Source organism: Ranitomeya variabilis, chromosome 1 (genome assembly GCF_051348905.1).
Source record: "Ranitomeya variabilis isolate aRanVar5 chromosome 1, aRanVar5.hap1, whole genome shotgun sequence".
Lineage (NCBI taxonomy): Eukaryota > Metazoa > Chordata > Amphibia > Anura > Dendrobatidae > Ranitomeya > Ranitomeya variabilis.
The window spans coordinates 261,911,484-261,926,944 of NC_135232.1; the positions used below are offsets into that span (position 1 = coordinate 261,911,484).

General features: G+C 45.3%; 1 long non-coding RNA gene across 4 annotated transcripts in view; it reads left to right on the forward strand.

Annotated features, from left to right (window-relative positions):
• The window catches only part of LOC143813715 (uncharacterized), a 92,336-nt gene that overhangs the window by 67,577 nt on the left and 9,298 nt on the right, over positions 1-15,461 (forward strand). For 2 of the 4 annotated variants that reach the window (XR_013223616.1, XR_013223614.1), the window contains exon 2: positions 4,226-4,382. This is a non-coding gene — a long non-coding RNA (uncharacterized LOC143813715). The remainder of the gene's footprint in view (positions 1-4,225; positions 4,383-15,461) is intronic. The other 2 variants (XR_013223617.1, XR_013223615.1) reach the window with 1 other exon arrangement.

The following is a 15,461-nucleotide window of genomic DNA, read 5'->3' on the forward strand; positions in this document are numbered from 1 at the left end:
TCTGGGTTCTAAGAATATTAAGGCTGATGCCCTTTCTAGGAGTTTTTTGCCTGATTCTCCTGAGGTCCTTGAACCGGTCAGCATTCTGAAAGAAGGGGTGGTTCTTTCTGCTATTTCCCCTGATTTACGACGGGTTCTTCAGGAATTTCAGGCTGACAGACCTGATCCCTGTCCAGTGGGGAGACTGTTTGTTCCTGACAGATGGACTAGTAGAGTGATTTCTGAGGTTCACTGTTCTGTGTTGGCTGGTCATCCTGGTATTTTTGGTACCAGAGACTTGGTTGGTAGGTCCTTTTGGTGGCCTTCTTTATCACGTGATGTGCGTTCTTTTGTGCAGTCCTGTGGGACTTGTGCGCGGGCCAAGCCTTGTTGTTCCCGTGCTAGTGGGTTGCTTTTGCCATTGCCGGTCCCTGAGAGGCCCTGGACGCATATTTCTATGGATTTTATTTCTGATCTTCCTGTTTCCCAGAGGATGTCGGTTATCTGGGTTGTTTGTGACCGGTTTTCTAAGATGGTTCATTTGGTGCCTTTGCCTAAATTGCCTTCCTCTTCAGATTTGGTTTCGTTGTTTTTTCAGCATGTGGTTCGTTTGCATGGTATTCCGGAGAAAATTGTGTCTGACAGAGGTTCCCAGTTTGTTTCTAGGTTTTGGCGGTCCTTTTGTGCTAGGCTGGGTATTGATTTGTCTTTTTCCTCTGCATTTCATCCTCAGACAAATGGCCCAACCGAGCGAACTAATCAGACCTTGGAGACTTATTTGAGATGCTTTGTGTCTGCTGATCAGGATGATTGGGTGGCCTTTTTTCCATTGGCCGAGTTTGCCCTTAATAATCGGGCTAGTTCGACTACTTTGGTTTCGCCTTTTTTTTGTAATTTTGGTTTTCATCCTCGTTTTTCTTTTGGGCAGGTTGAGCCTTCTGACTGTCCTGGTGTGGATTCTGTGGCTGACAGGTTGCAGCAGATTTGGGCTCATGTGGTGGACAATTTGGTGTTGTCTCAGGAGGAGGCTCAACGTTTTGCTAACCGTCGTCGGTGTGTTGGTTCCCGGCATCAGGTTGGGGATCTGGTCTGGTTATCTTCATGTTCTTATGAAGGTTTCTTCTCCTAAGTTTAAGCCTCGGTTTATTGGTCCTTATAGGATTTTTGGGATTATTAATCATTGTGTCTTTTCGGTTGGCGCTTCCGGCCTCTTTTGCTATCCATAATGTCTTCCATAGATCTTTATTGCGGAAATATGTGGTACCCGTTGTTCCCTCTGTTGATCCTCCGGCCCCTGTGTTGGTTGATGGGGAGCTGGAGTATGTGGTTGAGAAGATTTTGGATTCTCGTTTTTCGAGGCGGAGGCTTCAGTATCTTGTCAAATGGAAGGGTTATGGCCAGGAGGATAATTCTTGGGTTTTTGCCTCTGATGTCCATGCTGCTGATTTGGTTCATGCTTTTCATCTGGCTCGTCCTGATCGGCCTGAGGGCTCTGGTGAGGGTTCGGTGACCCCTCCTCAAGGGGGGGTACTGTTGTGAATTCCGCTTTTGGGCTCCCTCCGGTGGTTGTAGGTGGTAATGCCGTTGTCCCTGGGTTGCAGTCCTGGTCAGGTGTACCTGCTGATTGCAGTTCTGACTGGGGTATTTAGGCGTGCAGGATTCATTAGTCCTTGCCAGTTGTCCATGGTTGGTGGGAGGTTTTGGTCCTTGTTTGGTTCCTTCTGCCTTCTGCCAAATCAGCAAAGATAAGTGTCTGGTTTTTGTTTCTTTGGCACACATGCTGTGTGCTTAATAATTCTGTGCTATTCATTGTTTTTTTGTCCAGCTTAGATTGTCAGTATTTTCTCAGTCTTTTTGGATTCTCTGGAGTGGCAGATATACATTCCATGTCTTTAGTTAGATTGTGGAACTTTTTGTATTATCTGCTGTGGATATTTTTGGAAGGGTTTTAATACTGACCGCTTAGTATTCTGTCCTATCTTTCCCTATTTAGCTAGAGTGGCCTCTTTTGCTGAATCCTGTTTTCTGCCTGCGTGTGTCTTTCCTCTCCTACTCACAGTCAATATTCGTGGGGGGCTGCCTATCCTTTGGGGTTCTGCTCTGAGGCAAGGTAGTATTCCTATTTCCATCTATAGGGGTATTTAGTCCTCCGGCTGTGTCGAGGTGTCTAGGGTTTGTTAGGCACACCCCACGGCTACTTCTAGTTGCGGTGTTAGTTCAGGTTTTGCGGTCAGTACAGTTTCCACCTACTCCAGAGAAAGTTCATGCGGCTCCAAAGTCACCGGATCATAACAGTTGCCATTACGGGAGCCATGTAAAGAGCTGAGGTCTGACTATAGGCTTGTGTGCGGTGAGGTCTGGCTGCAGACTTGAGTGCTGGTGGGGCTCCTGGGATTGCTACGGTGTCAGCAGCCGTTCCCACATACAGTATAGTCCCATACAGCGGCTGCCTATTCCGGCGGGTCCCTCTGGTGTCCCAACTGCGTTCGGCGACAACCATCTCGCTGCACACACTTTTTGATAAGAAACATGTGTAGAACAAAACCCGTGTAATTGCAATCATTTTCTGGAAGTGTGCCAACACGTGCGGCCATGACTATATAGCTATAGGCCAAACTTTTGATGCGTTTTTCAACTTTAACATTGCTTTCAACCAATACAAAAGCATTCACTGGGAAATGTCATTGTAACATTTAACAACCCTAGCTGGCCAAGTGGTGTGTGACACATAAGCAGACCCATCTTGTTTCATTTATGAAGGAGGGACTCTTAAAGTCACAGAGCCTATTTTTAGAGGGGCTTCATGTGGCATTAATATTCTTAAATGGCAATTATTAAACAGTGGGTCTCCTATGCCAGACCTCCCAACCGTCCTGGATCCCGCGGGACTGTCCTGATTTTGACAGTCAGCCCCGCGATCCCGGGCGGGACATTAGTTGTCCCGCACTACGTGCCTAGGGCGGGGACAATGCAGGGGGCGGCACCTGAGCAAGGTTTGTGGCTGTTTTTTTTTTTTTTTATAATAGTTGGGTCACCGCCCAACCCCGCCTCCCACCCACCCTCCTTGAAGACGATACTCACCCTGTTCCAGCGATGCCTGGTCTCGGCTTCTGCAGCGCTCCTGAATGAGCGGTCACATGGTACCGCTCATTTAAGGTCATGAATATGCGCATATTCATGACCTATACTGAGCGGTATCACATGACCGCTCACCCAGGAAGAAGGTGCTGAGCCGGGAGTCGGGACACAGAGCGAGAGGGATTACCGCGTGGTGAGGAACAGGTAAGTATGAGGGACAGGGGACAGGGTAGGGGGGATGGAGGAGGACGGTAAGCCGCGCCGTCGCCATTCAAGATGGGAGCGGGGGGGGTGTAGAGATGAGCCATGCATCATACAGGAGGGGAAAATATGAGCCATGCATACAGAAGGGGGGGGAATATGAGCCATGCATAGGGTGGGGGGAGGAATATGAGCCATACATACAGGGGGGGGAATATGAGCCATGCATACAGGGGGGAATATGAGCCATGCATACAGGAGGGGGGTCAGTATACAGTATTAAGCATCATGTGGGATCATTATACAGTATGGAGAACTGTGCGGTCATTATACAGTATGGAGCATCATGTGTGTTCATTGTACAGTATGGAGCATCATGTGTGGCCATTATACAGTATAGAGCATCATGTGCAGCCAGTATACAGTATGGAGCATCATGTGCGGCCATTATACAGTATGGAGCATCATGTGCGGCCATTATACAGTATAGAGCATCATGTGCAGCCAGTATACAGTATGGAGCATCATGTGCAGTCATTATACAGTATGGAGCATCATGTGCAGTCATTATACAGTATAGAGCATCATGTGCAGCCAGTATACAGTATGGAGTGCTGTGTGGCCAGTATACAGTATGGAGCATCATGTGCAGTCATTATATAGTATGGAGCATCATGTGCGGTCATTATACAGTATGGAGCATCATGTGTGGTCATCATACAGTATGGAGCATCATGTATGGTCATCATACAGTATGGAGCATCATGTGTGGCCATTATACAGTATGGGGCACTGTGTGGCCATATTTTTTTGTTTATAATTATTGTATATGAAACAGTGTGATCGGCAGTGCTAAATGGGTGTGGTTGGGACGTGGATATGGGTGTGACTAATTATGAATGGGTGTGGTCAGAGGCGTGGCCTAAAATTTACCGCAAACTTTGTCCCTCTTTTCCATCTTCAAAAGTTGGGAGGTATGCCGGAGGTCAGTTGAGTGGAAGTCGCTAGTGCCTGCGCAGAAGATCCTTGACTGCAGCACCCACAGAAGGGAGGATGAGGTATGTGTTTCTGAGGGTGTGCAGAGCGCAGGATTCCGGGGCCATGACTGATGCTGATGGAAGGAGGTACAGTAAGTTCTACAATGAGGACATGGGGCAGGGATTTCTGCCAGGCACCACACGCCCCGAAGCCTGGAAGACATCATTAGTATATAACATTTCTCCACAACAAGACCATTAATATGAGGCATAGAGGTAGGACTAGTGTAACATTTCTATTACCTGTATGCCCATATTAATAAGTCCTATACGTTGTGGAGGTGACAGATTCCCTTTAGTTATTAATCCATCAGTGAGCTTGTTATGACAGGGATTTAGTAAGGCCAAATACAGATATCCGTATATAATTATGAGCCACTGGAATTGAGTCAGGAAAATATGATCAGTCTGGAAATCATAGTTCGTAGTGGGACTGTGTTTCACATAAAAAAAAAATCAGACCTATCTCTCTTTTACTGGGCTCCTCCCAGTTTTATGACCACAAAGCACATAAAAGCAGAACTAAACTTTCATGTGATCATAGATCAACTGAAGGAAGCTCAATAAGAGATAAGAGTTACCATCTATTATAACAGGCTAACTGGCAGATGTTTGGTTAACCCTACAGCCAGCAATAGAAAATGCAACATGGAGGCTATAGAAGACAAACACATTTTTATTAATGAAGCACAACTGCAAAAAAAAGTTTTAGCCCAAATACATGCATTTAAGTAAAAGCAAAATTGCCCAGAGCCGTGTCCATATCATTTTTAAGGGGAACCTGTCATATTCATTTTACCCAAACCATGGGCAGTATTAATCGGACACTGCTCAATTCGATATGTTGTAGCTTGTGCCATGGTCCCAACCTGAACTTGATAGTCTTGTAGGTGTATATGAGGCTGTTATATTCAGGTAAGGAGACCCACAGCCTGTCCATGAGATCACGCGAATATGTGAATCTGGCCTTGCTTTGTTCACATATAGGGATAGACCTATCAGTCTAGGATGCGGGTGCAAGGTGAAGTCGTCCAGGGGCTTGCCTCGGAATAGTCAGACATGGCACTTTGTCTCCCAATCTAAAAAAGTGTTTTCAACAGAAATCTGGTGTAAAAATACTCTTAAGTCGTAAAATGTTTGCGCGACTTAAAGTTATGAAAAAATATCGCGACTTTGTGTTTTCACAACACAATTGGTGGAGCTGGGGTGGCACAGGAGCACGATGATCTGTGGCGCCCCTGGCTCCAGCTCTCACCTTGAGTAAAATTTGTGATTTGGAGGCACACGCCACTTTACACATGCACCTAATTCAGTAAGAGGCATGGACCTCTTCATGAAACGAGAACGTCTGACTCGAGCACATCCACGTCATCAAGACCAAGCGTGAACAAGATTGTGGATGATTTTCCAGTGTATGTTTACTGTGAGATACATCAGAGTTTCAGAGTAAAACATAAGTGGCTGCAAACAACAGGTGGCGCTATAGAGTTTATGCCCTCTTTTTCTCAGAAGAGGCAATTTGCAAACATACAGTAATGGATTATATACGGCACTCAAAGTCTTTGGAATAGGTGCTCAAGTAGGGTATCTATCCCAAAATCAAGCAAAAAACTCGGCACTCAAAATGTATCGCGTTGAAAAACAGGGTTCCAATTTATTTTGCATACAAAATTGATCACTGTATGCAAAATAAATTGGAACCCTTTTTTTCCCTTCCCCCATGACGGCACACCTGAGAGAGGGGATCCGCCCAGTCAGGACAGGAACCCTACTGAAAATAAAAGGGCGGTACCTCTCCCTCGCTTCAGTTGGGTTTCCTGTCCTGACAGGGACCCTTGTGCTGAACACGGCGGTTCGACTTACCCAGGTCCCGTCCCGGCGTGGAAGAACAGGCAGCGCCTGTGCGTCGGAGGTTCGGGTCCTGGAGGCGCCGTCCGCAGGTCCCCCCGGGTCACTGCGTCCGTGCGGGCGTTGTGCAGCATGGTTGGAGGACCGGGTTCCTTCCATGGCTGCCACGCCGCCCACCCCTCTCTGCCGGCGCGGCGGCCGCTTCCGGGTCGCTCTTCTGGCGTCGCACGTCAGGCCCGCTGTGAATGGGCGTGCCCGTGTGACGTCGGAGGTAGGCACCGGATCCAAGATGGCGGCGCCCATGAAGAAAACGCCGGCCGGTGAATGAAGACTCCGGCGGCATGGCAGAGAGGGGGAGGGATCACTATTGGGCACCGGAGAGGCGGGGAGTGCAGTGGTCGCCCCATAAAAGGGTGCTGGACCACAGAAGACGCGCTCATGTCCAAAAACTTCGCCATGGAGGTAGGACAACAAGAGCAGCTGCAGCAGTCTTCTTCACAGCAGCAGCAGCCGGAGCTCTCACCAGATGCCTTGCCGAGCCACCAACATACCAGGAGCAGCCGCTCAAGTGGTAAAAACAGTGGTCGTTCCGTCCGGCAAGATTCGTCAACGTCCAGGAGGGACGCTTCACGTGCATCTGTCCAGCCTCAAAAATCGGTACCCTTGATTGTCGGCGGTGGTGAGTGATCTACGTGAATGTATCCCTTATGGTAACAGGGTCCATTTTTCTGTTTTGATCACTAGGGGTCCAGGAAAGCTACCGGTAAAACAAAGAACCGAGAGTGTGCCCTTTGTAAAAACCCGCTCGCAGTGCAGTATCGGAAGGATCTCTGTGCTGACTGCATAAATAAGACTATTCAAGAAGAAACCCCTAATTTCACCACTAGCCTTAAAGCCATAATACAGGCTGAAATAAAAGACTCCTTAAAATTGGCCCTTAGCGAACCAAGAGGGGGAAGCCGTAGGGCGTCTACAGAGTCGGATACCTCTCAGAGACAAGGGAGTCATAAAACATCCCGATCTCCCTCTACTTCCCCAGCCTCGGTCCACTCTTCAGATTCCTCCTCGGACAGTGATTCAGGAGGTCGTCCGTGCCTTCCCACGGAGGACGTGGACAAATTAGTCAAAGCAGTTAGGTCTGCAATGGGCCTTAAAGAGGAGAAGACACCTAGGTCACTAGAGGATGTCATGTTTGGTGGCTTAGAAGAGAGGAGGAAACGCACGTTTCCAGTTAATGCAAAAATAAAAGCATTAATTGAGAAAGAGTGGAAAAGACCTGAAAAAATGGGTTCTTTGCCCTCTTCATCCAAAAGGAGATATCCCTTTGAAAATAAAGACTCTGAACCTTGGGAAAAGATCCCCAAAATTGACGGAGCGGTAGCCAAATGCTTAAAAAAATCATCCCTTCCATTAGAAGACTCGGGTGTTCTTAAAGACCCGCTTGACAAAAAAGCAGATGGTTTTCTCAGACATATCTGGGAAGCCTCAGCGGGGGGCCTGAAGCCAGCAATCGCTGGAACTTGTACGGCCCGCGCTCTGATGGTCTGGCTACAGCAGATAGAGGATCAGCTAAGGGACAAGGTACCCAGATCCGACATCCTTGCCAATATATCCTTGGTGCAAGGGGCAGCAGCCTTTTTAGCAGACTCTTCTGCGGATTCCGCAAGACTAACGGCCAGAGCAGCGAGCTTGTCTAATGCGGCAAGAAGAGCCCTCTGGCTCAAAGGTTGTCCGGGGGATTTACCATCTAAACACAAGCTGTGCTCCATCCCATGTGATGGCCAACTCCTCTTTGGGAAAAAACTTGAAGAAATCCTGGAACATGCAGGAGATAAAAAGAAAGGCTTTCCCAATATCCCTAAAGAGTCCAAAAAACCCTTTTTTCGGAGGAGAAGATTTAATAGAGGTCGCCCCCCAGGAGAAAGAAAAAACTGGGACTTTAGGGATAAGAGAGGCTCAGGCTACATGTTCAAAGGGCCCTCTACATCGGCAAAGAAATCCCCCCAATGACATTACGCCAGAAGTGGGAGGAAGACTCTCCCTCTTCTTTCCGGCCTGGGTAAACATCTCCCCCAGTACCTGGGTCATAAATATAATCAGAGACGGCCTCAAAATAAAATTCACCTGTCCACCCAGACGAAACTTTATTATAACTCCCCGAAGAAAGTCCCAGCAGGAACAATCTGCCCTAGAAGCCGAAGTCCTGGGACTTATCCACAAAAAGGTTCTTCTGGAGGTTCCGGTTCAGGAGGAGGGAGACGGGTTTTACTCCCCCCTCTTCTTAATCCAAAAACCGGATGGTTCTTGGAGAACTATTATAAACTTAAAAAAACTCAACCAATCCATAGAGAACTACTCTTTCAAGATGGAGTCTATAAATACGACCATAAAACTCCTTTTCCAACACTGCTTCATGGCAGTAATAGACTTGAAAGATGCGTATTATCATATACCAATGCATCCGGAATATCAGAAATACTTGAGAGTAGCTCTCTATGTCCAGAACCAGATGAAACATTATCAATACACAGCCCTTCCGTTCGGTCTGTCTACAGCTCCCAGGGTGTTCACCAAGGTGATGGTGGAAGTAATGTCATACCTCCGGTCCCGGGATGTAGTCATTGTCCCATATCTGGACGATTTCCTGGTAATAGGAAGATCAGAGTCCCACTGCACTCATCAAGTATCAGTGGTAACATCAACTCTAAGGGAGCTGGGTTGGATAATAAATATCCCCAAGTCCAGACTGCTGCCAGTAAAATTACAGTCCTTCCTGGGGTTAATACTGGACTCCGAACGTCAGCTCTGCCTTCTTCCAGAAAACAAGGTAGACAAAATAATAAATCTGACCGGTACAGCAATACGCCAGCCGACAATGACTCTGAGAAAGGCAATGTCCCTTCTAGGCTCGTTAACATCGTGTATTCCGGCAGTAGAATGGGCACAATTCCACCTAAGACAACTACAGTGGGAAGTTCTCTCAGCCCAAAGACTGCTAAAAGGGCATTTAGAAGGAAATCTATGTCTCTCCCTGGGCGTAAGGGATTCCCTAGTTTGGTGGACTGTGAGAAACCACCTGACAATGGGGGTCCGGTGGCAAAATCCGGTCATAGACATTATCACGACCGACGCAAGCGGTACAGGTTGGGGGGCTCACCTGAGGTCTCACTCTGTACAAGGGACCTGGTCCATACGAGAAAAGAACTATGGATCAAACGAAAAAGAGCTGTGGGCAGTGGAGAAATCCCTAAGACATTTTCTTCCTTTACTCCGGGGTCGCCATACTCGAATCCTGACGGACAATCGAGCAGTGGTGGCGTATGTCAATCATCAGGGGGGAACGAGGTCCAAAGGCCTCATGCAGGCATCAAACATACTCTTTCAACTAGCAGAACAACACCTGTCATCTCTGTCGGCATTGCACATCAAAGGCACAGAAAACACTCAAGCGGACTTCCTGAGTCGCAGAGGCTTAAGGCAGGGGGAATGGTCATTAAACCCCCAGATATTTCAACAAATAGTCCAAGCCTGGGGCACACCAGAGATAGACTTGTTCGCCAACTCCCACAACAGAAAAGTCAGGAGGTTCTGCTCCTTGAATCCGAGAGAACATCCCTTCGCAGTAGATGCCCTACTGATACCTTGGAAGTTTTCTCTGGCCTACGCATTCCCCCCGATAGTGATGATTCCAGCTGTGATCCGGAAGATCAGAGAGGATCAGGCGAATATCATCTTCATAGCTCCTTTTTGGCCAAGGAGACCTTGGTTCTCCCTTCTAAGGCAGATGTCGGTAACAGACCCATGGATCCTGCCAGAGGTTCCGGACCTGCTAACCCAGGGCCCAGTGACCCACTCTCAGGTGAAGGGCTTCCATCTCGCAGCCTGGAATTTGAGAGGGCGTTACTAAGTCGCCAAGGATTCTCTCCAGGGTTAGTCTCCACCCTGTTGAAAAGCAGAAAACCCATAACCTCTAGAATCTATGGTAGGACATGGAAAAAATTTCTCGACTTCCTGGGGGAACCATTGGGGGAGGTGGCTCCAATAGGTCCTATCCTAGAGTTTCTGCAAGCAGGATTACATCTTGGGTTAGCAACCAGCACCCTTAAAGTTCAGGTTTCTGCCTTGGGGGCCCTATATAATTGTAATCTTGCCTCAAATAAATGGGTCTCACGATTCATAAAATCTTGTAGTAGATCTCGGCCAGTTATTATCCCAAAAATCCCTCCTTGGGATCTAAATTTGGTCTTAGAAGCCCTGACTAAACAGCCCTTTGAGCCTTTGCAGGAGTTATCACCTAAGTTACTTACCCTTAAAACAGTTTTACTAGTAGCCTTAACATCGGCACGTAGGGTAAGTGATTTACAGGCCCTGTCAATATGCCCTCCTTATACTCAGGTTTTTGATGACAGGATTGTTCTAAGACCAGACCCGGCTTATCTCCCCAAGGTGGTTCAAAAGTTCCATAGGAGTCAGGAGATTACTTTACCATCTTTCTGTAGTAATCCTAAAAATCCAGGGGAACAAAGGTTCCACATGTTAGATGTGAGAAGATCTATGTTACAATACATGTCTGTGACTAATCAGTGGAGGAAAGACCAAACCCTATTCGTAGCCTTTCAGGGTAGCAAAAGAGGGTGCGGGGTAGCTAAAAGTACCATTGCTAGATGGATCAGGGAGGCCATTAGTTTATCCTATTCTGCAAGTGGCACTCCGGTTCCTGACGGCATCAAGGCTCACTCCACCAGAGCCGTGGCTACCTCCTGGGCAGAGAAAGCTGAGGTATCAATTGACCAAATTTGCAAGGCCGCTACCTGGTCCTCACCCTCAACTTTTTTCAAACACTACCGGCTAGACCTTTCCTCCTCTGCTGACCTAACCTTTGGTAGAAGGGTGCTCCAAGCGGTGGTCCCTCCCTAAGGTTTCATTCTACAAAATTCTCTCAGGTGTGCCGTCATGGGGGAAGGGAAAACACCAAGGTTACTTACGGGTAGCCGGTTTTTCCGGAGCCCATGACGGCACCCGTATATTCCCCCCCTTTTTTTCACCCTTTCGGTGTGCACTATTGTTTTGGGTGTGTTTAGTTAATATAATGTGGTGTTGGATTGCCATGTATACTAACCAGGGGGGCCTCTCATGCTCTGAAAACCAACTGAAGCGAGGGAGAGGTACCGCCCTTTTATTTTCAGTAGGGTTCCTGTCCTGACTGGGCGGATCCCCTCTCTCAGGTGTGCCGTCATGGGCTCCGGAAAAACCGGCTACCCGTAAGTAACCTTGGTGTTTTCAACACGATATATTTTGAGTGCCGAGTTTTTTACTTATATGCAATCATACAGGGTGGGGAAACATGGATCTGATGACAGGTTCCCTATTATAGAGACAATTTTCTCATGATGCCGGTGGAGATTGTATCTTTTCAAATTGTAAAATTAGGAAAAGATGAAGCCATTTTTACAATGAAAGAAGCACTCCCATTAAAATTACAGGCTAAACCTGTCTTTATATTTAGTATAGTGTTCGTGTATTAATATCTTCGCCTTTTGCCATCTTTTCTAATTTCCAGCTCCGTTCCGGTCCTCTTTTGGAAACCAGAGAAGATGGCAAAAGGTGAGGGTATTAATACACATATACTACATACTGTATATAGTCACACATTTTAATGGGAGTGCTTGTTTGGGGTATCAGGTGTAATTTGCTATTCCTAAATCACTAACATCCATATTAGAATAGGGCTAAAATGCCCCAGAAAATAGGATTTAAATAAGTTCTATCCAAATAAAGCTGTGATTGGATCAGTGTAAAGAGAATTATAATGTGCATCACTTAGGGGGTTTTGAGCAGCATTATTTTTTATGTCTTCTGAAGGTCCTTTTCACGTTTATAGCAAATGTATTTTATGTTTTTAATCATTCACTTACAATAAATGTAGAAATTGCCACTACACTCTTTAGCCAAGTTCTCCATCCATTGTGCCTCAATCAAGATGACTAATGGTAAAAGCATGTCACGTGTTATATTTAGTAACTAATGTAACATCCTTTTTTACCAATAACCTAATGTTCTGACTTCTGAGGCTTCTTATCAGACTTGAGCAGCAGTATTTCAGCACATTCCTCAACACAAAACTTGCAGTTTGTGTTTATTCCTTTGGATCACTTCCTTTAATGGCCTGCTTCAGATAACACCACAACGTTTCAAGAGGATTGAGGTCATGACTCTAAGTTGGTCCTTCTATTGCTAAATTCACACAAGTGTAAAATAGTCAAATTTTCATCCAGAAAAAAATTGTGTTTTTCATCTGTATTGTCATCCATACAGCGTTAGTTTTTATACATCAGCATATAACACTTAAACAGATATCCTTATAGCAATGCAGTAAAGCATAATTATAAGAACACCCAAAAAGATGAGGAACTTTACACACGAGCCACGTATAAAATCAGTAGTTTTATTAAACAAACATAAAACCAGCAATGGACATATATAAAAAATGAGAACCCACAGAAGAGGCAAATGGTGGGAATGCCTGGATGTACAAATACAATTATTAATCAAATGGTTTATACATAATAAAAGAACTCAATCAAAGCCTCTATATCCCTCAATATGTTTATATAGAGATGTGTATTTTGTCTGTGCACATACTGTACATATACATAAACACACAAGGAAACTCAAGGTTTCAAAATAAAGTAGATGGCAATATCTATGTCATGGTGTAGGGTAGGAACAGAGATATCAGGTAGTGATGAGCAAACGTGATTGGATAAGGTGTTATCCGAGCATGCTCTGGTGTTATCTTAGAATCTTGGGCATGCTAGAATAATATGTTCGAGCCCCTGCAGCTGCATGTTTTACGTTTGACTATCAGCCGCAACACATGTGGGGATTGCCTAACATACAGGTAATCAATGCATGTATTGCAGCTATCCAACAGTTGCAAATCATGCAGCCACAGGGACTCACACACATTATTTGAGCATGCCCAAGATACTAGGATAACAGCAGAGCATGCTCAGATAACACGTTATCCGAGCACATTCGCTCATTTCTAATATCAGTCACTGTAATAATAGTATGCCATTGTTACGCTGTGACTGTACATAAATAGGCAAAGGGACCCAAACTATCCCTGCTCTCAAAGGTACCTCTAAAGGTGAGGAGGTTTGGGTCGCCAGCTTTACTCTTTTCCTGTTATATCCTACCCTGTCCTTTCCCCCTCATAAGGAGGCCTGTGCTAGAAATGCTCCTGTTTAAATACGCAAGACAAACAGGGATAACAAAAAGAAACTAACATACTAAACACTCACCAGAGGAATATAGGGAAGGGTAGGGATGTACAAACCAAATGGAAATAGGACAATGAGGAAAGCATGCACCCAAAAACAGCATGCAACAATCTCCAGCAACAACAACATTCTCTAACTCAGCCCAGCGACTCTAAGGAGCTAGGAAGTAAACTTTCACTGGTGAGGAAGGGAAGGTATGGCCAGGTTTTATAGACAGATGAAATGACCAGGTGAAGAACAGCTATGAGATGGAGCAGCAAGTTTCTAACCAGTATGGAAAGGGTTGTTAACCTCTTTAGCACCAAAGGAAACAAAATCCATTTAATATGAAACACAAACACGCAGGCTATATGGAAGATCTGCGATTCACAATACGTAGTGATTTTCTAACCCCAGATCTCCCAGGAGGATGTGACCCACTCGTGACAGCCACTGAAAAATATACCCAAATAAAAGTTAGACTATTGTAATATAGACAGGATCTTGCCATATACTGAACATAATATATCAGGAACACATGAGCAATAGAAAAATAGTTAATTATATTGCACTCAAGATTACCTTTAAAATAGATGTCCAGGGGCCAACCACACCTGATGCGCATTTTGCAATAAAATGCTTCATCCAGGGGTGAAGCATTTCATTTTTCAGGCATTTTTTTGAGTGGATCCACTCTATAATAATAATAATGTAATAATAATTTTTATTTATATAGCGCCAACATATTCCGCAGCACTTTACAATTAAGCAGGGACATGTACAAACAATAAATTCGGTACGAGTTCAGACAATTTAAACAGTGACATTAGGAGTGAGGTCCCTGCTCGCAAGCTTACAATCTACACTCTAAAAGACTCCTCAAAATATTGTATGTGCCCATTCCCTTAGTGTTTCTGGTTTACATGTCATTTTTGGAAATATTAGTATTGCATTCTCCATGCATTGTGTAGCACCCTAGTGGATACATTCATACATTTGTTGTGCTCCCGACATACTTCTTTATCTTAATTTTGGAAATATGGCTGCCCTCGGTAAAACTGAAAAACAGTTATATATCCAAAAACAGAATTACATGATAGCCAAACTTAGGGAACTAGTGCCACTGAGAGATATTTTCCCACCATAGTAATATCATAATGATAGGATATACAATCACTTATGGATGAGGGTATGATTGCTGGGATCCCATTAATCCTAAGATTAATTAGACCACATTTCTAGTTAAATTATGCAGACTTTTCAGTGTTTTCTGCAAGGTGATAATTCTGGCCTCTTGATATGCAAAGACTTGCAAAAGATCCCTGGAAATCTCTCCTTGCTGCTTGATCCACTTCTTAGTTTGGTGGAAAAAAAAATCTGCAACAAAACTGCCACAAATTCTAAGACACTTTTCACATGTATGACTATGCATCGTTACATTATTTCACAGCCGATAAATCAACAATATTTCTTTCAGTACCATCTGCAGGAGTTCTCATGGGTTAGAGCACACTATATGTGCTAAGATATTTCAGATATTGAATATATGAAATTTAAACTTCATTACTGCTATTTAGAATTTACTTATAACATGAAGGTGCTTAGAGGCACCAATGTACTGTGTGGTTTCCCACAACTTTCTGCCGTACTTGCAGCTGTACTGCAAGAGCTCATAGGATATTACAAGATCTTACTGTTCTGAATAAATAGCGCATTTTGGGTTTTAACCCCTTTCAGCCATCGGACGGAATAGTACGTCCGATGGCTGATCCCCTTTTTTGATGCGGGCTCCGATGGTGAGCCCGCCAAAGCCGGGACATGTCAGCTGTTTTGAACAGCTGACATGTGCCCGAAATAGCGGTGGAATCGCTATCCACCCGTAGCTATTAACTAGTTAAATACCGCTGTCAAACGCTGACAGCAGCATTTAGCAAACGCTTCCGACCATTGGGCCGGAAATGCACGCACCGCTGACCCCATCACGTGATCGGGGTCAGCGGTGCATCGGCATAACAACCATAGGTCTCCTGAAGACCTCTGTGGTTGTTGATGC